At 35.0% G+C, this 27,517-nt stretch overlaps 1 protein-coding gene and 1 long non-coding RNA gene across 4 annotated transcripts in view; one reads left to right on the top strand and one right to left on the bottom strand.

The window, feature by feature from the left end:
- Positions 1–27,517, top strand: part of LOC145691106 (uncharacterized) — a 471,970-nt gene that overhangs the window by 400,358 nt on the left and 44,095 nt on the right. The window contains exon 5 of one of the 3 annotated variants that reach the window (XR_014132340.1): positions 2,687–2,839. The exons of 1 other annotated variant lie outside the window; for it this stretch is intronic. This is a non-coding gene — a long non-coding RNA (uncharacterized LOC145691106). Of the gene's footprint in view, positions 1–2,686; positions 2,840–27,517 lie in introns of those variants that run through there. One more of the 3 variants, XR_014132337.1, reaches the window with a different exon arrangement.
- The window catches only part of ths (thisbe), a 254,470-nt gene that overhangs the window by 167,121 nt on the left and 59,832 nt on the right, over positions 1–27,517 (bottom strand). The window lies entirely within an intron of this gene.

A 27,517-nucleotide genomic window follows, 5' to 3' on the forward strand; every position in this document is an offset into this window, starting at 1 on the left:
ATAAATATATATATATATGTGTGTGTGTGTGTGTGTCTGTCAGAAAAAAAAGAATAAAAGGAGGAGAAGGAATCGATAATGACGTGATATGTTCCACTTGAATTGGTACTGTCACAAGTGGATTTCTTGGTCAAACACTGGAATGGAAACTATGTTAATTCCCATGACTGATGGTGAGCTGTGGTGTGTTTTGTGGTGGATGGGGAGAGGCACTTATCTTGTGGTAGTAGTTGAGCCCTTTTCTTGTATATGCTACTTCGGCTTCTGTCGGTTGAATGGGTATACAGAAGAAGGTGTCGAAGGAACACCATTTGACAGGCGTGTTCGCAAGATGAATAGCTTTCTTGGCAGCTGATCTGACAGAGTATATACTATATATATATACAGCCTCATGTCAGTTCGATACAACCATTTTTTTTTTTAAGTGAGATCCTTTTGCACGCCATGACCACCGGCCCAAAACCAATACAACATCAAGACAATTAAGACTTTATTAATTACTAGAAGGTTCATTTTTCTTCTTTGAGGAAAGTTTCTGGAGAAGACCTACATAAGGTTAAACTAGAAGGTCATAGGCCATCGTGGAATGACGGGAAACCATGTTTATAACTCCCAAGTTTACAAGTTATCTTAAAAATCACTTTTTTTCTTTTGCAGGAATACTAATATATATATATATATATATATATATATATATATATATATATATATATATATATATATATATATATATGAAAAGATATTGGTCATAATAATAATAAAAAAATACCATCAAAGCCAGCGAAAGATTATATTTTTATTATTATTATTTCTAAATGGGAGAAAGGAAATTTAATGTCCATAAGGAAGGAATCTATATAGTGTGAAAGCAAATTTCCCTGACGAAAAGAAACTGTGGGAATTGGGTGGAGGAAATTTATGGGGCGGGCTTAAACAAAACACGAACGACTAGCGCATCCCTTGCTTTTTCTCCGCCTCCTCTTTGTATTACTAATACCGCTATCTTCGCCCGCTCTTTCACACATTTTCGTCGTTCATATGTTAGTGAGGAAAACAAACAATATATATATTTTTCTTCTTCTTTTTTTTTTAAAGGAAATTTTTAAACAGTACCTTTTGCTAAGTGCCACGTCCACAAATTGAAGTCAAAAACTGTTAGGAGACAGTAACTTAACGAAATGACAACTAATGGTGGTGCTTGAGTTAGCTATTACAATTACTGTACCCCATGATTACAGCTAGGAGAATTAGTTATGATGATGAGGGCTCGTGTTTAAAAAGGCATTTACTCTATGTAGTTTTAAGCGGATAAGAAGTGAAGAAGAATGTGATGAAAGGGTTTTGCGCCTGCTTGTCGTCAGTTGCTGTTGGGATGTATTTCCTACCTGTGCTTTCATTTTCAGACAAAACTTTTTTTTTTTTAGTTAAAAAATATAATTCATTCTTCCTCAATAGATAGATGTAATTTATTTGCTTGAAGAACGTATATACACATATGGTTTCACATATTTAAAACAATCAACATGTAACAACGAATGTTGAGGAAACGTAGGCAATGTCTATTAATGTTTTACTTTTTATGAATTTTTCTGGCACGATAAAACTTCAGCTTCTCACAATTTTTCAAAAAAAAAAAAAAAAAAAAAAAGTGCTATTTCCTGAGGTAGAAAACGCTACAAGTATCACTGACTAATTAAATTGGATATATAAATGATAAGTATTACATGCTACTTTTTAAAAAATTCAACCGTGAGTTATAATAAAGAAATATTTGCTTTAACTTAAAAGAAAGAAAGAAAGCTGAACATATAGGAGTGTTTGAGTTAAACTTCTGCACGGGAAGGAGGAGGGAGAGCGTTATATATTTTTAAAATTTCCCCTTAGAGAAAAGAATCACTACACGAAAGTGAAAAGTGGAATTGAAATATACTGTAAAAATATTCACATTGAATGTGACCAAATATATAGTCCTGGAGGAGAATTCCTTAGCTTGGGGAGAGGGAATTTTTCCCTGAGCCATCCCTTAAAATCATGATTGCGCGGATGGTGGACTTCATCCTCAAAAATAGTAGTTGTTATTGCTGTTTAATTATTACTACTTTAATATCGATAATTCCTCATAGTATCTGTATCTGGAGTTCGTTAGCAAGAACAACAAGTGAATATAGATTTGTCACGGAATATGTTAATAGTTTGGAAACTTACTCTTTTATTATTATTCGTGACATCACTTATTAGAACTGAATACTACCTAGTTTCAAGTATAGTAAAATACGACACAGTCAACGCTGCCTGCAATACACAGTGGTCTACTGCATTGGTTTTACAATCTCCCATATACTCGTAGCTATATAATTAACGTGTTTGGAGCGAAAGACTCGGCCTCAGTTCTCAGTGGGAGCTAATATGGTTCGAATTCCACGTTAAGTTATAGACCTGCTCTCATATAGCTTTGGTGTTGAATAGAAACGTTGAACTCCAGAACAACTAACTAAATGGTTTATTATTTCTGTAAAAGACCTGTCTTTTTAGTACTACAATATCAGAGGGTATATAATAACGGAGGACTATTAATTGAGGTGCAGGCAAGTGACTATGTTTGTATGTGTAATAAAGTCGAAATGGCATATTTATTGTCATAAGTTGAGTCGCTAATCCTAATTTTCAATCTGTCCCTCCTTTCCAGCTGCCTAATTACCAGTTGTTCACGTACCTTTCTGAACAACAGGGGTAGGAAATGGCCACCCTACTACTGCTCTACTGGCTTGATGGATTAACTAGCTACGCCAGAGCAAGTGGACTAAGACTACAAAATCTACTTGCCTACAAAAGCTTATGGGTAAGATAAGATACAGGCTTTGTGTATGACTCGCAGTATTCACATCAATAGTAGGTTTGCTACTAGATCTCTCGTTACTAATACAGAGAAAAAACATATATCAAAAACCACTGAAACATTTAATTATTATTTTAAATGAATTTTATGATTTATTATTTTAAATGAATAATTATTTTAAATAATTATTATTTGAAACCGTTTAATTATTTTAAATGAAAAGTCCAAATACCAAATTTCAACCTTAAGTATTTACCCCATGCCGTAAGCATCGGTGCACCACCGATGGGCAACTAGAGATATATCGCCAAAAGTTGGCGGCCTCGCAGTGACGATCCACGGTGGCCCCACTTCCGTTTTGAAAATTATACCACCAGCGGCCCACCTGCGGCAGAGACGAGATGAAACGCCAATGAACAACAAAATTACTCCCCCAAAATATGTTAAATTGCCTATATGCGTAATTTGTTTACATTAAGGAGAGTCTGAAAAACACTTTAAAAAAAATTTAAAAAGTGTCCTGGGGTGGGCGCGAATCAACCTTTGGATTACTAGGCGCGTGCTCTTCCGACTTGACCACGGAGGCGATGAAGAAAAAGTTGCTTGTAGAGGCATAAATCCTTTAGGTATTTTTAATTTGGATAATCAGAGTTCTCCTGTAACTATGTATATTCGACGATAACCGTTTGAAATCAGATGAAGTCCGTTCGCCATGTAATTTTCTAACAAAATGATGCGCGTCTATTTACTTTATTTCATGGTTCTCCCATATTCACTTTCAAATGATCGGCTACAGTTGTCATCTAAATTCATACAATTATACACACTCATCCCAAGATTTTTCACTTTATGATGTAGAGCCAGGGGTTACTCTTGACCCCCGTAGCTCACTTAGGAACAATTCGTCAGGGAAAAATGATATATAATAATAACCGCATGCACATGACTGGCGATAGTTCGTGTTGGTCCCTTCGCGATTCTCCGCGACAAATCGAAGAAGCAAGGACCAAAATGAAGTCCTCGCTGCTACGCGGTGGTAACTTCAATACCCCGACTCTAGAAATCTATTTCGACTCGACGAAACCCTGCCGTCAATGGCACACTAGCGGCAGTCCTTCGACGCATCGCTATAGCAATTATCGACATTTACCGGCAAGTGGGCCAGTAGGTGTTGGCCACGTTTATGGCATGGGGTAAGTATCTCTAACCTTAAGTATTTTTCGAGATATGTATACCTTATAATAATTGCAAGTGACCCCTTCCATATCGAATTTGCAAAAATCTTTTCTTAGTTGTACCTTACGTGACAAATGCCATACATCCAAATTTGAAATTTTTGGCTTCAGCAAATTCAGCCTACACATTGGTCAATCAGTCAGTCAGGACTATTTCTTTCATATTTCAGAGAAATTTAACCAACTTCCGAAATCGAAAATAAATAAGTCAATCAAGAACTTAATTTGATGACACCATCCGACACATTTGGTGGAACTGAGGAAGAACTTTATTAAAACCTTAGTAAAGACTGCGGATTCAAACCCGGGGTCTTTCGATTGCGCAGGAAGAACACTAATTACTAGCCTACATCACCCTTAACTGAAGGGCAAATTTCCACATTTTCTCATTATTTACCTCGATAATTGAGATCCACAGGAACACAGTGCTTGCCATAGGTATGAAGTTCAAAATCACAGTAAACAGAAGACAGTTACTATTATAGAGAATAACAAGTAGAAGTGCCATGTATATACCATGTGAAAGAGTTTGGTTGTAATGGCGTGATATTTTCTAAATTTATTTTGAAACAGGAAGTGGTAGTAGGCCTACATTTCTACCACTTTCAGTTTTAGTAGAGAGACTACGTTGGAGACGGGGTGTATTCTTGGGACACTGAATTCATTGCAAAAAACTGCCTCACGCCATAGGGATCAACGTTAAAATCAGAATTCGTTATTTCTGCTATTTCCGGTTTGAATAGAGGATTAAGATAGAAGATTTATCTATTCATAGAACTCTGAATCGATTAAAACCCTACTTCTCGCTATTTGTGTTGTTTATGTTCTGTGTAAATCAATATTGAAACCGGAAGTTGTAGAGTATTTCTATCATTTATGCTTTTATTAGAGCGTTAAGAATGGGGATGAAATGTATTATTAGGACACTTAATCGAATACAGGAAATCGTTTCTCGCTATCTATTACCGTTTTTACTCTATAGTTATGTTAAATGTAACCTTAAAACTGGAAATATATGTTCCAATTTGAATATTACATCATCATCAAATTCGATTCATAATTTTTGACCCTGCATATCCTGGCCAAAATTGATGATGATCCATCAAATAGCTCTTGAGTTTTTTTTGTTTTTTTTTTGTCTCCTTAACGGACGGAAATGGACAGACAGACAGACAGACAGGGTAAACACACCAAAGAAGTTTCGATAAACTAAACTTTTTAAACTCGGAATAGACGGGGATCATGTTAAGCAGACTGTCTTATTTGCTACATAATGCTTGCAACACTGCCCGCTAAGCACATGAGAAACAATATCCAGATAAGAGGAACACAGAAGCTTAGTAGTATGCCTTGTGTTGAACGAAAACGAGGGACATCATCAAGACAGACACCTTGCCTCCAGTATCATACACGCTATGTATATATAACTACGTGTAAAGCAAATGCCATCTTCTGAAGTTCACTTCAAACAAATCTTTCAGATATTTAGTTCAAGAAGAATTATTAGGGCGTTTACTTTGATAGAACTGCCCATCGGAAGTTCTTTTTAAAATCTTTTTTTCTTGTGCGGATGAAGAACGAAAGAAAGAAAGGAAAAAAAAAGTCACGCAAACACACACTCAAGGTCCAATCTGAAAGCTGATAACGGCATAAAATGCTACCGAAGGTCTTGACAAGAACTGGTCCTTTTTACTCTCTATCTTCAACTAGTTATGGAGTAGAGAATGGATGACCGAACCACTAACACTGGATCTCTTTGTTATTTGGCATCCCATCACTTTCTGGATGGAGATTTCCATTTTGGTACTGGCTGGCTATTACATTCCAAACAACACACAGGAAAAGAGAAAGAATTGGATGGACATCGCATATCATCTTGAAACGATGGTAGCTTGACAGCCACGTGTGTGCATTACCCACCTTATCACCTTCATCGGTTTTAAGTTATTTCAGCGGAGAATCCAACGAACACTAAATGCCTCCGGACTGTTAGAGAATCATCGACACCCACATGATACCGTACTATCTGAAATGTGCTTTGCTCCTCACAAAAGGATAAAGTTGTATTATAACCTTGCTGCAAAATAAGGGGAAGTCGAAAGTCGGGGATCTATAATATTAATATCGTTATTAAACGAGAAACTAGAATATGTACGTAAAATAATTTTCGATGCCAAGGTAGTATTATAAATGAAATCTTAAGTTTTACGTTTTACGGTTATGCCGACTAGGTTAAAGGAGACGGTGATGATGAGAAATGAATGTAATGGTGGAATGAAGAAAGTGAGAGGAAACGGAAGGGCCCAGAGAAAACCCATGCACACGGTGTTTGACCACCACAAAGAACCAGGGACCTCATGCACCAGAGGTGAATGCTCTACCACTGAGCCAAGGTAGTATTATTATTGAATATATGTATAAGAAATTGCGAAGAAAAACTCATTGGTTGAAGGTTAAAAACAAAACATTTAGTTTAACGTCCCACGTTTATGTCCTTTATGGGCTACAGCAGACGGATGATTAACGAAGATATATGATTATGAAAGAATTGATGGAACGAAAATGTGGTAGGAAACAGGAAAACTCCGGGAAAAGCCACGGGCATAGTGTTATCTACCACAAGCACTCACAGCCTGGGATGAAACCAGGAACTCTCACATTAAAGATGAGCGCTTTAACACTGATACACCGTTCTCCGATCGAAATTTAACGTTCCTTATCAGTACCGAGAGAATGTGATAATGTGGCTTACAGCTAATACCCGAATTACCATTTAGCTTTTGTCTGATGCCACCACTCCAACCGGGTCTAATCTTTGTATTTCCTCCAAGTTCCATTATACCAAAATTCTGGATGAACAGCTGTGCTTTCTTATCAAATTTTGTGGTAGTCTCATCTCGAAGACTTCTTCATTTCGTTTCGATTCTCGTGGCCCCGCGTAGCTAGCGGTGCGAGCGGTCCCGAGTTCGATTCCCAGTGGGGGCACTTAGTCGAAAAAGTGTTAAAAAAACTTTTTCAGGCCAGTCATCCTGAAAGAGATTTTCCTGGGTTTCCCTCATTCATACTAGGTAAATGCCGGAGTGGTACCTAACTTATAGGTACCAGACCGCTTCCTTCCTTCCCTTTCCCCAGATAGTGTGCTTGCCGAGGGACGTCATTCTCATATGTGACGGGCTAAATGGCCATAGATGCCGATAGCCCAGAAATCTAAATCCTAAATCGTTTCGATTCTCGAAAAACTGTTCTCGTCTCGTTTTATAAATTTATGTACAAAAGTTATGCCTTGATTTTTTCTTAATTTCATCTAGAAGTGATCAGAGTCCTTGTGCATCACAAGAGGTTCACGAAGGGTGTAATGCTGTACAGGGTATCTGAAAAAGAACTCCCTAGTTTTAAGTATAAATTTAATTGGGAAATGAATGAAAACTTACATCAATGAGTACATATCATGAAAGAGAATTCCTTCAAATTTTGTTTAATGTTGGTAGACTTCAACGTGGGATCCATTTGTGGCCCTACACACATCGAGACATTCCACTTCTCGCCACGTATTCACCAACATTTCAGGTGTAACTGTCCCAACCGCCCTGACGATTCGTTCCCGTAAATGAGTGATGTCTCTGATCTTTTAAGTTTACACAACATTTTTTATGTGGCCCCAAAAGAACAAAATTCCAGTGGGGCTAAGTATGGGCTTCGTGGTGGCTGCTGCTGAGTTGAACTGTACTGCACGCCTGCCTGGACTGAACTGAGGAAACAAAGGAAAAAACAGGACTGGTGCCGTCTCAAGGTCAAGGAGACCTGCCAACTGCAGGGGAGTCAAACTTGGAGAGTTGATGAATCAAACACCACAAACTAGAATAGTGTATGTCACTTTGTACAGATTCTAGGACACATTAAAACTAGGGAGTTCTTTTTCAAACACACTGTATAACAATATTTAAGCCATATATTGTGTAATGACTTGTGTATCTTTAAACGTTTATAAATGCTTTTCATTAGGTTCATGCAATCACTTTAGCAATTTATAGTTTTATACTATGAATTATGTAACATTAGAACAGTTTGAGATCTAAAATTTGAATGAACTAGTGGTGCCCATGAAATTCATTAAATTTCTCGTCTCGTCTTGAAACGAGACGAGAATTGTTATGCTTCTCGCCTCGTCTCGAATTTAATAAAGTACTTCTCGTCTCGTGAGTAGCCAGAACTTCCAGTTAAGTTTGAAAGCGTACAGGATTTTGTGGGAGACATGTCAGAAGATCTTATAAGGGAATGCGTTATGCTGTCTCAATTACTATTAATGTCGCAAGCAGAGGAAGAAAGTCGGCTCCTTACCAGGCTTGGCAGCTTTAGAGGGTAAAAGTAAAAGAAAAACTAGAGATATTAATTTAATAAACTATAATTCTATATCGGAAGTGTATAACACATTTTTCTAATCTAATTCAAAGGCTAACTAGAACACCTATCCTTATCTTGGCTGCCAACATTGCACCACATTCTTCTTCATCTGCATCAAGAATCTCATACTAGCCCCACTCCGAAATTTCAAGTTTTTTTTTTTTTTTTTTTTTTTAAGTTTATTGTCTGTATACGAGGATTGTCCAGAAAGTAAAGAACGTTTTGCCATGGTTAAATAAAAACAAAAGATACCAACACAAAACTTTATTTACAAAACCACAGGACCTTACTCTACTTTTGTATAGAATCATCATAGTTGTTAAGACACTTTTTATAACGTGAGACCAGTTTTTCAAGGCCAATGATATAGTCATCTACCGCCAAAGATTTGAGCTAGGCTGTCAGTGTTTGCTTGAGTTCCTCATCATTTGCGAACTATTTTCAACCCCAAAATTTCTTAAATTTGTGGAAAACATTCGTGTAACGTGCTCAAGGGGAAATATCGGTTTTCCTGATTGTTTCTTCGACTTTTTCCTTCAGTTCTTCCGTAACAAGTGATGGCCTCCAACTCTGATCTTCATCATGCACGTTGGTCCTTCCTTGATTAAACATGATGCACATTTTCCTCACTGATGACTCGTTCGTTGCACTATCACTATAAACATTCTTTATTTGCCTATAAATTTCAATAGGCTTAAGTTTTTGCGCGTTCAGAAAGCGAATGACTCCGTACTTCACATTTGACGGGATTTTCGATTGGCGCAGTCATTTTGAATCGCTGCAACAACAAGTAGTGTGCCGCATGGCATTGAGACTCGGCTCACACTGAAGTGAAGGGAGGAGCTAACTGCCGCACACGCGATTGCAATGGTGGTGGTGGTGGGGTCGGCGCCGCGAGCAATGTGCAATCGTTCTTTACTTTCAGGATGGCCCTCGTACTTCAATTCTGCTATAAAAGTTGCGTTGAAGAAAAGCAACTATTGTCACTAATTGTATAAACTAAATTAAAGTAGAACAATATATATAAGGCAACGGTTTGATATTTTGTGGCGATGACCTATGATAGTATGGAGTATATAGGTTATTAATATCTTTGGCGTATCTTTACTCCCTTCCTACGGTTTTCTGTGTGTATTGTCCTCTGTGTGATTTATCAAAGTGAAGATAGTGGGAGTTTTTTCGAATTCAATTGGGCTTGAGATTCTCATATGAAGAAGACTTTGTTTACAATGGTGAATAATGAATTCCATCTTTTATTTTGTCTTCCATCTGGTAACCAGTATATGCCGTTTGCAGAAGATAAGTTCTTGCTAAACCACTTTCGATAGCCGAAGAATACACACACATACTCATACACTATCGATTTAACAGGTTCTTCATTCCTTCTTTAGGTGTTTCTTTTGAGTTTTGCCCTTGAGCAAGGATGTAAAAAGAATGGTGGTCGTTGTATGCAGAAGCACAAAGTGTAACCAAGGGAGTGCAGTCAATGGATTCTCCCTTTCAAGTATGTTTTTCTGCGGAAGAGAAAACAATGCTATGTTTACATGTGTGGGTCATTGTACCCAATAGCCCACTGCTCACTCAGTAAGTAAAAGAAGACATAGGAAAGGACCAACTGTCTCTACACGACAAGAAGTCTTGCCGCAGGGTGATCACTATGTTTACTTGTCTTCATAATGAGTGTCTGTCCTGTCTCCAAAAGGAGAAGGCCCCACCTTATACACGAGATGTGTTCCACCTTTCATGAAGTAACGAGGGCATACTAGCAACGATTTTTTAGAAGCACCTACTAACGGTGGTAGTGGTATATCTGTTTCATCTTTTGTTTATTGGATGACCGTTTATTAAGCAGTATTTCTTTCTTCTTCCATCCATTCCAAATGACTTGAAGTATAATGTTGATTTGCGTCCTTACGGCGTGACTGAGCATTATGGAGGAAAGAAAGAGTGCACTGTCCTAGAACATTCGTAATAATCAATACACGTGGATTTGTTCATTCATGTACGAACGAGTTTGGATTATTCCATTAAAAACGAAGCAGAACAAAATCTTATGAAATACTTCAATATAACGAACATTGATGTTGAAAGGAAGTCATATAGATGTTCGATGTTGAAACAGGCCATACATCAGGCTCGTCGCGAGGACACTTACTTAAGACAGGACTGAGTTATTTTTTAGGTGCTAACTTGAGTTCACTTTACATTCTTAATAACTTATTTTTTGGATATGAATTTATCTAACAAAGAACTAAAAGTTTCGGGGGAAGTGGAAACTGAGCCCCTTTCCCTGGCCACCCCTAGCTACGGACCTGACGTGAATACACATGCGATAACTGTGCTGTGAATAATAATAGTTATGTGATGGAAGGGGGAAAATATGAAATAATATTTTCGTTGGCCATTGAAGTATTGTGGTCAGAAATTGTTCACAGATAATTTATTGTTTGTTTCCATTATTGCTAGTAAATATTGGCTTCATTTTGAGACGAAAGTTTATAAAAACACACAACAGAAATTGCTTTCACATTATAATTTGTCGTTATTTATTGAATTACAATATGCTGTAGTAGGAACACTCGTATTTCCGTAAGTTTACGTAAATATGAAATCCTTGAATATATTTTGTATGCAACAGCTAATAAATATTTTGTCCATAGAATTAGTAAAGTAATTTAAAAATAACCTTGTGTTATCAAAATTATCAAATATTCAATGGGCACATTTCTCTCTCATACAATAAACTATAGAATATACGCGTATAGTACAAAGAATATGAGGTGTACACCAAAAGTACGTGGCATTTCGCCATAGTTCAAAAGCTAAGGACGTAGATTAATGTAGTTACACTTAAATTAACTTTAGGCTTTAACTGTGCAAAATTTCAAGCTTCTTTGATCGTTTTTAACATATTCATCTCTGAAAGAAACCCTTTCTTGATACTGACCTGATGTAACAGATTTCACCATAGAGAAACCTAATTAAGATTATTTCTATATGCTGTGAAAAGAGTATCAATATTCATCTTGTGAAAGCGTGTGTGTGAATTTATAGGGGACAGGGGTCAACTAAAGTTCTGTGAAGATCCTAAAACCCAATTCTTGGAGCCACCACAGAAGAAAATGCTCCTAATTATGTCCTAACCATGGAGGATAGAAGGTTAGCCGTTGAGGATAAATGTAACTTTATAGGATTTTCTCATTGCATTGGAAAGAGAATGTTGACAGACCATTTGAAGTTGCCCAAGATCGGTTCACATTAGGTCTCTCGACAGTCGGATAAGAAGAAGGCTATCTACGGATTAGAACACCGAAATGGCTTTTCATCTACTCTACTCCCAAGATCTATTCCCAATCCAGAAATGCCCTTGAAAGTGACATTTATCCATGCCTAAAATATACCCCACAAAAATATTTCTCCGACACTTTTGATAGTGAGATACCAAGATTGTATTACTATGTAGAAGGGATCGGGAGTTGTGTTGAAAACTGACAGAAATATATAACTCGAAAATTGAAAACTGTGGGCGTTAATGGGAAAACGGCACTTAGTGTGCACCTCGCAGGTGAATTTCAACCAACAAGATTAAAGATCATAGGTACTTTAGTGTTTAAACAATATCTGACCACCTACTTCTCTTTAAAATGCCGTCCTCTTACAGTCGTGGTATTTTGACTTGAAATGGAGATGGTTACAAACCAAACAAGATTCCCATTCCTTTAATATACTTTCACTTATGGATAAAAGAACAGATAGTTAAAGCGTGGTGGGTAACAGTGGCGTATCGTGTATGGAAGCTTTCCCTGAGCAAACGGAATAAAGCATTAAGAAATTTGCTGAAAGAATGCATCCCGGGGCCAGTAGCGTGACCCTATAACCCAGTTCTCTTGAGTGGGAGATAGTTTGGTAGAGGATAGCCTACACTGTGAGGGTTGGCTTTACATAATGGTCTGTGATTCAAGCCCCGATCATGGTTCGAAGCTGACGTTAATATAGTATGTCCCGTCTTTCATAGACTCGTAGCCAAAGCACTAAGACATCGGGGGTCGAGATAACTTTTGTGGGGGACTATGATGAACTCACCTTGCATCCTTGACTAATTATTATTTCTAAATATATATTTATCTAAACTGGCAATTGAATTCTCAGAAGGACTCTCACCTGGCAACCCTCTAGCTACAAGACTGGTCCTTCATAATCTCGGTGTTATACAAGGACGCTAAACAAAACCTCAAGCTCAAAGAATAATGCAGGATATTAAAAATAATAAGTAAGAGTTTCCCCTAAATAGAAAATCACGCTACGCCAGTGATAGGTAGGCCAGAATTTTGTGGAAAAGATTGTACACAAAGTAACAAACAACTCAAGAAAAAGCCAAGAAAAACACTTGCCCATAAAAGGAGTCAATAAAAGGAAAATAATAAAGACGTTAGTTTATTATTATTATTATTATTATTATTATTATTATTATTATTATTATTATTATTATTATTATTATTATTATTAATGTAGCAAGTACTGAATTAAGCAAGTTATTAGTTAACCTTTTCCTCAAGTGTTGAAAACATTTCTGCCAACATTTCTGTTTGAACATGGATTGACTCTTTGCGTATGGCAAAAGAATATTAATTTAATGTGTACGTTGTAGCGCCGGTGATGTTTGTATTTACTATTAACTAGTTGTTTTCACCTAACTCAAACCGTAAGGTGGCTAATTTATTCTTCATGAGAACTCAACTTCAAATCTAGTGACTTTCTTTGTTCCAGTCTTCCGTGTATTCTGTGAGGAGAAATAAGCTAGCCATCTGTTTCCGAAACTAATGGCTTATTAGTGTAATTGTATGGAATTATCATTTCTTGACTGCATTTGAATATTCAATATGTTATTCCTTGTTGTTATTATTCAAGCATTAATAATTCTTTGTCAACTAAGCACATTAAAATGATTTTGCTGATTTCATTCTCAAATATGACACTAATGTCTATAGAAAGAGTTTCATTAGCAGGAGGCTTCTGATTAAACATCAGTAAGCCGGCAATTTTTCATACAAGTTTTCGCTGGAATATTCATAGTCGAAGTTGTTTGTAAAATAAATAAAATAAAGTTTTTCATCATGTATATTGTGAGAGGTCTTTACAGAATAACATAATTTACGTATGCTATTTTACAAAGCAATTCTACAGTATTAATACGATATTGGAAAATGTTCACAAATGTGATACATAACAATCGATATATGTCATTCAATTGAACAAAATGATATGGGTAAGTATAAATCCTGATGTGTAGTTTTCAAGGTAATCGAAGAAACTAGTTTCTTATAAACCTGAAAATTAAATGTTGTGTGATAATCAAGCCACCTATTAAAATAACACTAATATTGAAATATACCACCATCAAGCTTCTCAGTATCACAGCAATGAGATGACAACACACAGTGTGGTTAATGAAATTATGATAGCCTGGGATTATGATTAACGCTCAAACTTTTTTTTTTTTTTTTTTTTGTTTAAGTAAAATATTGTCCAGAAATGAGACATATTTATTTATTTAGTTATAGGCTTATTTACATGACGAAGTTAAGGCTAACAATGCCTTGTCTTTTACTTAACCATGCAATGATCAGGATATAGTACTACAGTTTCATGTATGCATCGAACAATAATTGAAATGACTCACATTTATAAATACAAATACAAAATTAGTGTACATTATCTAATACATATAAAATATGATTTTTTTTTTACGCATTGTAGTAAATAATGCAACAAACGAAAATTACATTCACAATCACACACACACACACATGTATTACACTACAAATAGACATTTCAGATAAATTTAGAGAATAAAAGAACAGATGGAAGGTGAAAAGAATACAAGTCAGTACTTTTGTCAGATATCAGTAATTCTAGAGTGACATATGAAATGTCTCTGCTCAACGGACTTTTTAAATAGATGGATTGAGTGAGATAGTCGTGCTTTGAGTGGAAGATCATTCCATACACGAATAGTGGATGCAAAAAATGCATTCGAGTAATACGTGTTTCAACGAGTGTAGAGGAAGAGAAAGTACTTTATTCACACCTTATCTAGTATTGTGATCGTGGTGAGCATTTAATGGCTGCAATCGTTAAAATATCAATCAATCTATCGATGGGTTGCATCGAGGTGAATAAAATGACATTTGAGATGAGGGTAAATTATGATGCATAATTTTTGAGCAAATGTAATTTTTATGATGCTAGAAAGTACGTTGTTTCTTGTTAATAGTGATTGATAGTTTATATATATATATATATATATATATATATATATATATATATATATATATATATATATATATGCACATATTAAAATATAAAAGAAAAATAACACATGTCGAAATAACGAATATGAATAGTAAAGTTGTTTTATCGTCGTGCTTATATTTGAAATAAGGCCAATGTTTGGACAGTAACTTGAATTACAATAGAAATCATAGAATAAATGCTTAATGCTTTTCTTATGTTGCGTTGGGTAATGGAGACTGGCTGATGTTTCACTAGAAATTGAATCCAGAACCACACGCACACACATCCAAAGAGCAAAGCATAACCGCTTAATAGACCACACACTAAACACATTTATGAAAAAACAAACTCCATGTTCTTTTTCATAAGTAATATTTTGCACTTGTTCGTATTACTTTTATATGTAATGTTATTTTTAAAAATTGTTCAATTATTTACTTCACACGTATCTATCGTATATTTTAAAGTGGGAAACTCTTTGTGATTTTAGAAGGCGAAGCAGACCAAGATTTCTATTCAAAATAATATTAAACCATTTATCTAGTGCAAATAAATCTGATGTTGAAAATGTCAATCCGGAATAAAATATTATATAAAACAAAGCTTTTGTTCACATCATTACAGTTTTTTGATTGTTTCAAACTGAAACTAAACTAGTTCAAGATTATTAAGGATTATTTCTCCATACCCAAACCACAAAAATAATATTCATTATGACACTCTTGTAATAATATCTAACACGCCATTAGAATACGAATTGAATATTTTATAGTAAAAACTATAATAATATAAATTTATTTTGTTAGTATCATTGCTGACCGGTGATAACTTAAACAGAAAGATAATTTATTTACAAATACATGCTTGCCTGCCTTCTAATACAGTAAGAATAGAGTATAACAAAAGAAAGACGTTTTGATCAACCACAGCAAACTGAAAACATATTTCCTTAAGTATAACTCATTTGCCCATTTCTATTATATATATAAATGATGGAATAAGGGGCGAACAATATTTTATAACCGTCAAGCGATTTTAGAAAGTTTTACATTAATGTCCCGTAACACATATAAGACAATAGAACATAATCAAACTGTTCCAGACTATTAGTCGTGTTTCATTGTGCCAATAAATTAAAATAAGTGATATTTTTTGCAACCTCTAAAAAGTTAAATTGTATTTCACTATTGAATTGATAATCATGATTCACGCTTGTGCTTCCACCAGTCTCATAGTAAAAGAATATATATATTACGTGATCTGCTGGTTCTTAAACACCCCCACAATAAAATATATATAATATTTATGCCCACACGCCGTTCGAATACGTGTGTGTATCAAGCGCTATTACTAAGCACTTAATTGCTTATACAATTATTACTTTGTATGCCTATCATCGTGCAAAAGAATAATATATATACGTATATCTTACAGTTTATTATTAACCCACATCCATGCTATAAATTTTCCTCTTATTCATGTTTAAAGCCTGCAAATATACTATATTATTCCAAAATTTTCTATTTATTAGTTGAATATTCCTTAAGTAGTTTTGTTTTATCCAGTTTTTCACATTTCGAAAATTATGAGGCCAAATAACAATAATCTATATATATAAAAGAGAACGCACAAAATCCTTTGTCCGCTCATCACGCTAATACGGCTGAACCGATTTCTTTCATTTTTGGGGGGTTGTTAGGATTTGGACCCTAGATGGTTTTTATCATATCACTTTAATTTTCAATTACCAGTGTCTTGAGATAATTGACCAATCAGGTGTCAATACGTACAAAAAATCCTTTGTCCGCTCATCACGCTAATACGGCTGAACCGATTTCTTTCATTTTTGGGGGGTTGTTAGGATGTGGACCCTAGATGGTTTTTATCATATCACTTTAATTTTCAATTACCAGTGTCTTGAGATAATTGACCAATCAGGTGTCAATACGTACAAAAAATCCTTTGTTATTAGTTCATCATAGGTATAAAAATAAACGTATTTATATGCAACCCGCATGACCCTGTGACTCGGCGGGTTAACATAACTGACAGGCGCTATAAATCACTTGAAAGCGAAAAAGTAAAAATTATCTAAGTAACAAAGTTTATTGCGTTCCGGGATGACCGCAGCGAAGCGGGGCGGGTTAACATAAATGACAGGCGATATAATGTTAACATTAGTGCAATCTTCTATGGTTTTTATCATATCACTTGAAAGCGAAAAAGTAAAAATTATCTAAGTAACAAAGTTTATTGCGTTCCGGGGTGACCGCAGCGAAGCGGGGTGAACGCTGCTAGTAATATAATACAGGCGTTACGAAATCCTTTAAGAAATCATAACTTTTCGAATTGAATATTTTCCTTATTTCACAACAGCAATTCCTAATTATTTTTGACTGAAAACCCCAATAAATGCCCCAGAAAAACTTTTGTCGTTGTATTGCAAATGTCTAGTATCAAAAAATGTCCTGACACAATCTCGGACTACTTTGGTCAGGAATGATCAACTCTTAGTATACGGGCAAATTTTCGGTCATCATTTCTCAATCAAACCATATATCCCTAAAAACATTTACATTACAGTGATTATTAATGTAGAAAGTTTTTTCAATGTAATATAAATCTTATCTTTGACTAGTTTCATCACGAAAAAACAACTGGTACTATATGGAATGGTTTGTCGACCATGTTTTATCAAGAGCATTATCTCACTTGAAAATATCTACGCCTTGATCATCATCAACGCTCAAACTTTTATTATTTAACTTCAAACAGTCTTGCAGAAATCAGCTTACATAGAAACGCATAAGTCTTTTGCTCGTTTATCTGTTATGGCGCCTTCCAAACTTTATTACTGTGCATCCATTATTAGTGGTCAATAGTGTACTTGATTAGCTCCCTTTGCTGTCTATTATTTCAGTTTTGATTCGATGCCTATTTATAGTCAGGACTCCCGCTCCCCATTATCAAATGAACTCACGTTTACTGCTCTCAATCAGGCTCATGCTAGCTTAGTGGCACACTCGCGCGGGCTCCCTATTCTTAATTCAGTTCTCACCAGTTTGGTCTCGCGCTCATTTAACTGATTTGGATTGTCCTTGCTATCCCCATTTGGTCTTGCACTCACTGAATTCATTGAGATTTGCGCTCACTCAGACTTTGGTTTTGGATCGCTACGTATCGACTCCACTCGTGCTCCAATGTGCTCGCGCTCGATATTTTACCTAAAAGCTGGGCTCGCGAGTTTGAATATTATGTTTCCAGTGGGAATGCAGATATTTCAAGTATCTGAGAAGTAAGCTTATATGTTTACGTTGGCTACGTATGGGCCGATCCACAATCAAGTTTACGTAGCGCTAAGTAGAATCGAAATTGCCACTGGAAATTCCAAATGTGAATAACCGCATCCTGAAGAGCTAGAAATACTGTACTTTATTACTCGATACAGACCTTATTCACATTTTACACGTATTCGTTAATACAATTAGGGTCTACACTTATTCGTTTTAGACTATGTTTTGTGTCATATGGTACCACCGACACCTCTACTGAAACTGCGCATGATTTGTTTTTGTCTGTGGATGTTTGCAGCATCCTCCGACATATTTATATAAAGTTTTTTTCCTTCTCCAGCAAAAGAGTTGTTTGATAGTTTCATTGTTTGGATGACGTTGAATTAATAAAAAGGTAAACATTTACGTACTAGACAAGCTACATCATCATCATCATCATTATGTTATTACTTTGATTAACTAACCCAGTACGCGTAGTACATGTGTGTGACCGTGAAAACTCAACAAGTGGAAGACGACTTCAACTGGAGAAGGGAAGAGAGAGACACACACAGAGTGGAGGGAGCAGGAGGACGAAAGCAAATTAAGTAAGTAAGCCAATGTTTGTGTAAAGGTGACCTGGTTATGTTATATGCGTGTGTAGGCATTAGTATTTTGAGTGAATGACTGAGAACACTGCATACGTACATACAAGGATATGTAGAAAACGACACCTTTTAATAATAATAATAATAATAATAATAATAATAATAATAATAATAACTTAAATATTTAATATATTTATTTCTCTGTGTGTCTCGCTTATAGTAAGTGGCAATGAGAGGGTATTTTCCATTATTCAAATTAGCTAGTTTAGACTGGATGGATTTCCAATGAAATGATTTAAAACCTTTAGTCATGGCTTGTTGATTAAAAATAAATGCAGGAGAATAGTGGTAAAATAATTGATGGAATGATGAAGAAAATACAAGTAACCGGGGAAAGAATCCATAAACCTACATTTGCATTAAACTTCTGATTTGAGGAAAAAATACAATATTAGTTTCGAGTATATTTCAAGCCTATATAAGAGCAAATAAAATACTTAGCACTTCTTCTAACTCTGCCAGATTCTTTTTCGAGATATAAATGTTGCCATACATGATCAAGGGTTATTAATTTACAAGAAATACGCACAACCATGAAAACATTAATTAACATAGATTTAAAGTTAGAGTTAATGATAGTTTTAGGTTATCATATTTTCATAGTCTATGCTCATCTCACTAGTGTCACAATGAAAGACATAATGGAGGTATAGTATAGTTTATTATTAATTTCATCTTGGTCGTTGGTGTGTTTCTGAGTTATTTCTGTTAAGTCACGAATGCGACATTTTCCCGAAAACTACGCATGTAATTTTGTTAATATTGTATGACAATATTAATAAAACAAAACTTACCAGAGCTTACAAAAATATTAATAACACTTGTGTTACATTGCCGAAACTGTTACACAAGTGTTACTACTATATTTACTAAGCTTTAGTCACTTTTATTTTATTAATATTTGTTAATAATATTGTAATATTAATAACACTGTAGAATTTAATATAAACTCATTTAGTCTTAAATATTTAACGTCTACGAAGATATTCATGATATAAGATTATACATGAGTTCATATTAGTTGAACTATGATAATGTAAACAGAAGGTCGGGTTATTTCTTATAGGATTGTCTACGGAACAAGAGTTGAGGCTGTCTCGTCTTGAAGAAGTGTCATGAAAATGATGTCTCATATCAGAAAGTGTTTATGTTACTATCAGAAGATATCTATCTCGTCTCATTTCTCTTCACGAAAATTCTCTCGTCTCGTGAACAACTGTAGTCTAATATTTGTTACCATACATCCTTTCGATAAGAATAAAAAGTAATTTGATAGTACTGTGTAATTTTGTAAATTGCAATTCCTTGCTTTCCTTTACGTACATAGCGCTGCAGCATTATTACTTTCTTAAACTGGTATTTTATAGTTATAATATCTAATGGTGTATACATAACCTCACACATAGATAACATACAAGGTGGAGGTCCTACCCAACTCTATAAAAACATGTCCTATGTTCTTTGCCGAACCTTGTTTCCAGTTTCGTGCCTTTAAAAAGACAGTCATCTCCTGATATTTATGTATGAAACATACTCACTTTCCATGCATATGTAAATAATTTAATATACATATTTGTTTTAACCTCTCCTTTTCACTACGTTGGTCAAAAGACTAACCGCTCTTATCAAAATTTCAAAGTCGTTAACAGCTTAGTAAGCAATGCCTATATTACTCTTAATTACTATTCCTTCTATTACATTAAAAAAGTTCAATTCCAAACGACTTTCTTTATTCTAGTATGTAAAACAGTTTAATTACTTTTTAAAACTATAAGTGTGGGCAACTTAGTTACTTCACTTATAAATACTTTTTTACAAGATGGCTCACCGCCAATCGTTAATATACCATTCTTAAGCAGTGAAATTTAACAAGCTTTATTCAAAAGAGTGGTTAAGATTACTTACAATGTTACAATTTAATTAAGCTCAAGATGTTAATTTAAACATTTTTTTATACGAACTATACTAATTTTCGTTAACTAAGTTAGTATCTTCCTTAATAATCTCAAGCAATTGAGTTCTCTAAAAACATTCATCACTAAACATTCAGAGTTGTCTCCCGCCTGTATGAATTTTGCCCATCTAATGATTCTATTAGGTCTCCAGATATATTTCTCATCTGTAGCTACAGAGAAAACATAACTTAAGTCCATCCAACTTTATTTTAAAAGAAATATATTTTTAGAAAGTATTCAGAGTGATTAAATGTCTAATATGCAAAATGCGGATTAAGAGGTAACAGCTTGTGCTCATTTGAACCAAAGATCTTAAAATGTAGAGGACGAGGCTATAGCTATTTTTCTTCATATAACAACTGTTGGTTTGTTAAAGTTTAGCGCCTCTTTTCGGCACCAAGGCTATATGAAACGGTTTAAAGTGGAATCAGAACCATCGTAATGCATTCAGTGTTCTCTGACAAAGAATCGAATCCGGGACCACGAGTACCTAGACTACTAGACTAACATGAAGGACACATGACAATTTGAGTTATGCACCGATTGACTGTTGGTTGACTTTTATATTAACTCAAAGTAAGTGTATTTGCATCGTGTATAACACATACAGACATCCAACGTGCTATATAGTGAATAAAAAGAGTCAGCATTTTGGTTTTAAGTTAAGCGGTTAAATATGTTTAACCTGTTTTAAGATATTAACTTATCAGTCATTTGTCAAACGATTAGTTTCCATGGATGGGATTGAGTCAAAAGAGAAAACATTTAGGATACCATTACAGGCATTTGTGTGACGTAACTAACATATTTCAATCAGAATCAAGGATCTTAGAATGCCAGTGTTATTCTATTAAATAAAACCAATTGGAAACTTTTGTTATTCTTGTAAGTAAAACCGTTGTAGAATTGCCATTCTGAAACGAAATTCTCAACACTTTTGCTTAAAAAGTAAGCTATGTTTTTATATTCCAATAAAAAATACAAAAGAAAAAAAGCTTTTTTCTTAAGGTGATTAAAAATATTAAATGTACTTATTTCTGTTGTCACGATAGAGTTCGTAACTATAATAAACATTCGAAAGTTGACATTTTATCTGTATTTTCCATGGGGTCAAGGTTTTTTGAAATTTTTATTACAAAAATATTCAGGTCAATTACCTCTTAATGTGCTAATTGAGTACATAGGTATATTCTTCCTTCCACAAGTTTTTAGACTCATATCCACTGTAATGGTTGTAATGTTATTGTTTTCTCTCACTTACTTTTCTGGAAAAGGTTGAATTTTGATTCTGCACTTGCTATTCTAGTAAAAACAACAAGATATTTCTTATTTTTCCGCTTTGTTCAACCTGTAAATTCATGATTCTTTTTCTTTCTAATTTCTGTCTATTTCCTGAGTACAAAGTCAGCCGTGAATTTCTCAACAAAATTCTATATTCCCTGTTTACGACTCTTACAACTTGTGTTAAGGTAGCTAGCATGCGTGAACAATACGGGAGAAAACATCGGAAGTCAAACAAAACTCTACGACAGGGCACACAGAGCAACGGCGGAAAACTAAGTGTAGAACGGAAAGTCAGTTTTTGTGCCAAGAGGACGATTTGAAGAATGGTCCCATCGTCAAGACTTCAGGCCATTCATAGCCCTCCCGATCCATCGAATGACAGAGGTGTCATACTATCGAATAATTGTTGCCACCTTTTTTTGGAGAAGAAGAGCCAGTACCTTCATGTTCTAGAGAAGGAAAAAGAGATTTCCGACTTCCATTCGTGAGACTCAAGTTCGAGCCCTGTGAAATGAAGCATTGCATGACGCGTGGTCGTTCTAAGACCAAAGTTATTTTGTATCGACAACATTTTTATCGACACATCTACAACGCCTTCACTTCACCATGGCTGAGGTACGTAAAACCTTCCTGTCTCCATTATTTTGTGTTTTTCGGGTCTTTCTTTCTATGATTTGGGATGTTTCATTAACTATTATCCCCAACCCTGTTTATTTGTCTATTGTATTAATTTGATCCGAGAGAGCTCTCTTGCCATGCTGAGTACCATCCCCACATTCTCACAGCACGGCAGCTTACTGTAAAAACTGGTTTTAGAGGCTATTTCTTCCAAATTACAATACAAGATTATTAGCAAATGATGGGGAAAATGTCTAAAGATGGGATGCTGTATATTCTCATATGAATCCATAGAGCTGACAAAATGACATGCACGAGGACGAATTCTCATAGGGAGTTATCGAGAAAACAGAAACAAAACAATTTTCGAGAAAACAGAAACAAAACCATTTTTCAGATACCGAAAATGGCATTCGGGACCTACAGTATCAGACTTGAAAGGTCGCGAAAGCTCAGTGATAGAGCGCTCAACTGTGGGGCATGGCATGGAGTCCCTTGTTCGATCCCAGCCTCTTAGCCGCGGAGCACAATCGTGAGACATTAAAAAACATTAGACTCAATAACAACCCACCTATTAAAATGAAAGTGATAGTAAAACATATTCATTCAAGCCTTTTATTATGAACATTCTACGTTTAATGAGATATAATAACCTAAAATTATCATTAACTCTTAAACTTTAATTTTAAATATCATGTATTTCAATTAATGTTTTCAGAGTTCTACTTACGTGTATTTCTTGTAATACTAAATTTTCTCTGTGTATTTTTCTTTATTCGTAGAAAATACTATTAGGTAATTAGCCAATGTTTTTGAGATGGTTTAATACATACTTCGCATACCGTTTAAGCATGAGCTTGTAACGTAATAACTTCAATATGTATTCTTTGAAACTGGAAAACACCGATAACTCAGATAATTTATAAGTGCTCCACGATTCCGCAGATAAATTTTAATATTATTTGATTTCCACAAAAGTTTGAACAGTGTGTAAAAATGAGTTATCTAGTAAGTAATATCAATATTATATGTCAGTGTTGGGCAAACTAAGGACCGCGGACTAAACGCGGACCCCCTGAAATGTTCTATCTGGCATGCAACATAACTATTAATATGTTGAATGAAAAGAAGATGGATTAAGGAAAATAAATAATTCTGGATTATTTTCTTCTTTTATTCATTTTGTGTTTATCTTTGTGACTACAAATGAATTTATTAACTTATCCATGATATTGGAATGCTATGTTAGCACTTGAGAGTGAGGCACTGGCTGCTGACATTTTTGTAGCGAAGAGTAGAACTGACATCCCAGTTCGTATCAGATTATGAGAAACTTTTAGAAACGTAGTCACAGTTTCATCCATTACATTCTCCTTCATAATATTACTATTATTAATACGGCTTAGTATTAGTACGGGCATGATTGCTTTTAATAAATTATATTGGACCGCCTGAAGTTTTTTTTTTCTTTCTGTTTCCTTTGGTTCCCATCTAGAAAAGTTTGACCAACGCTGTTATAAGTAATACCAGAGTCTGCTCTTAACTAAGCTATCGCGAATATAATACGTTGCGTGTGAAACATCATCTAACAGTTGAGCTTTGATTTATTGAGCACATGAGAGAGGACATTGACCGACCGGCCTGTTATGTCTTATTAATGAGCTCGTGACTGGGAATATTACAATTTGATGCAATACAATTAGTTTGTGTGTATGGTGTTGAAGTCAGTTAATTAATTCTGATTTCTAAATCATTCGAAATACGTAGTAGCAGACATGTTTAACTAATGTTTGTGGATATTACGCGTAGCAGTAGTAGCGAAGCTTTATTTATTTATTTTTACTTAATTTATCAGGATAACATTACTTGATTCTTGTCTTGCGAGAAAATTGTGTAATCGCCTGTAAACTTTCTGCCAAATAAATAAAATTTTATTTAAGAGTATTATAAACTTAACAAATTCTTTTTTCTTTAATTTGACGATTTGATACTTTTCGATTTAGTTGAAATTACATATATGAAGCAGAATATCGAAGAATACCAGACAGACACTTCACGGTACAATCTTATTATGACTTGATTAGGCATTTGGTATGTATGGAGCATGTTGCAAGCACTATCAGAAGCGAACAACACCATTCTTCATTAAAAAGTTGTGTAATTATCCTGTTCGTCGAGCATTGGAGGTGTTTTCCATTGGTTTAATTACAGGATTGGTTTGATCAGGCAACACCCAAGCGATTGGAAACATGTCCCAGTTGCCTTGGTCTGACGGTAGTAGTAGTAGTAGTGCAGCTAGTGTCTGTCTGTACGGATGCCGCTATGCTCTTTAAGCACTTTCAGTTGAGTTTGAAAGAAACGAAGTATAGACATCACGAATACTGATCAGGTTTTTAAGTTAAATCGAGAGGCCAGAAAGAAAAAAAAAGGAAAGAAATAGAGTGCCGCAACACAGTGAAGTAGATAGTGCTATGATAAATATAATCAAGTTACACAAGATATAGTACAGAATTCACTTTCTTACTCTAAAGGCATTTCTTAATGCGAGAAAAATGAAATAGAACGACTTTTCTATTTCAGGATTCATATCTTGATACATATAATGAATTTATTATCAACTATAATGAATTTCTATGAACTTATCAACTATTTAAACATTGTCAACCGCATTCAAAATATTTTAATTTGAATAGGAAGCATCTGCATAGTTTAAATTTTGAAATTTTAAGTAATTTATTTTATAGTTTTCTTTCGACCAACCAACAAAATGATTGCATTACTAATAAGGCATTCACCATAATAACTAATAAATACCATCTTGTACTTTGTAGCTAGCAAGTAACTTGAACGAAGACATACCTAAATTTTTTAGCATTATCATTCTGCATAAGTTATAAGTGTGGGGAAATTGAAGGTTTGTCTCCCCGGATTGAGACATGAAGCCCGATTAAATACATCGGATAAAGTTCTTGATGGGCTTTCTTCACCAATGTCTTACGTAATAGGTGTGCTATATGTTGGATCAAGAATTGGTAAGATGTTCATCATTATTCGAAACCTTAGACATTTCGTTGCTGTACGTTAAGTTACTTCATTTACAAGTAAGTAACTTTATCTATGGACTATTTATCGTTTTTCTAACCTTAGATCTTCGATTGTAATTAATTACTGAACACCTACTACTAACAAAGGGTTATTCTACAAAGAGCAGCTTAATATTAATACTGAATACATTGTTATCCTTTCTTTATATGATCTATTATTTATTTTCATTTCAAAATCTCTAGTTATAATATAAGGTCGTCTCTCGTGGTTATATGATCATCGAAGTCTTGAGCTGAGGTCCACGTCTCATATAGCTTCAGTTCTGAAAAGAGACGTTAAAATATAACCAACCAACCAATTCAGTTATACTATCATAACTTGGTTCATTCATACCTGAAGAATGATGTTCCTTAGTAAGTGCATGGAAGGAAGAAGGATGAAGGTCATAGCTATCATTGTAAGATTATTTGCTATGAAGTGATGAAGTATAATGTCGAAAAGTTTTTAATTAAGATCACTGATGTCTAAAATTTAATTTTAGATGTATTACAATTGTACTTCGAAAAAAACTCTTTATACCGTGATTTTTTGAATATGCGATTTGCTGTAATTATGTAAGATAATCACTTCTCCGTGTTTTTGACACAAAAGGGTTACGTGAAGATTATTGAAAAGAAAGGGAAACGCCCCGCAGGAAAAAAAAAAGTACGCAAAATACTCGAAAAGAACGTTGTTAGGGCACAGCGTGTGATTATGAGATGCAAATTGTACAGTAGTACTAATAGTACAGTAGTAGTCGTTTTCTTGGTTTCTATACTCAAAAAAAAAAAAAAAAAAAAAAAAAGCTGTTGTTAGGAACTTATTGCTGTTAATGGTCTTTTCTTATTATAGAGGTAACAAAAGTTACTTTCATCCCCCGTTTGGTTAGAAGGTCCTAACCTCATCAATACTTGGGACTCCACGTTGGCGGTTACGACTGTGGCAGTAATACAAGGGAAAGAAAAAGGAAAAATAAATGCTTAGCTCTATGAAAACTGGGTGTGCCTGACACATGTGCGTTAAAAGGTACAATCAAACACGATGAATCGTTTCTTCTTTGGAACTTCTGACTTTTCCTCTTTCTTCCTCGCCAGCTCCTTGCTCTTTCCTCAGGATCATCTTTACGTTAGCCTCTAGTTTTTCTTCGTCTATATACATTTCATTTTACTTCTGAGGAATTTTTCTTTCTATTTCTGAGTAAAAAGATATATCGTATGTCATAGCTTCAAGAACAAGCTTTTCGCACGAAGCTATTTATTATATTTTGAGAAACCGAACCATAACGTAAAAGTTGGAGCTCACTTGGGCTTACGCTCACTATATACTCAATGAAGATCGCGCTCACCAGTCTCAGTGAGCCTTACGCTGTATTAGGCTCACCATGCTCAATGAAGATCGTGCTCAGCAATATCAATGAGTCTTACTCTGTCTTAGCCTCTTAGGCTCACTACACTCAATAAAGATTGCGCTCATCAATCTCAGTGAGACTTAAGTTGAATTATACTTACTATACTCAATGAAGATCCCGCTCACCAATCTCAGTGACACTTACGCTGTCTTAGACTCGTACTCAATCGAGCTCTCTATTCTTAGTGAGGCTTGTACACACTAACCTCATTGAGCTCGAACTCGCTAGAGATTCTGTTTTACTATTCTCAATGGGGCTCACACTAGCGTTTACTAACCTCATCAGGGCTTGTGTTCCCTCACTCGGGCTCTGGTTCAAACAGCTTATAGAGATTGCATTCATGCGGCCTCTCCCTCTAATATGAAGCTTGAGTTCAACAGCGGGGCTTGCGAGTTTGGACATATACTGTATTAAGGATTTTGAATGTGAAACCACACACACTGAAAACAAGCATAACCCTAC

The sequence above is a fragment of the Thermobia domestica genome, chromosome 1, assembly GCF_964235325.1.
Source record: "Thermobia domestica chromosome 1, izTheDome1.hap1.1, whole genome shotgun sequence".
Taxonomy (NCBI): domain Eukaryota; kingdom Metazoa; phylum Arthropoda; class Insecta; order Zygentoma; family Lepismatidae; genus Thermobia; species Thermobia domestica.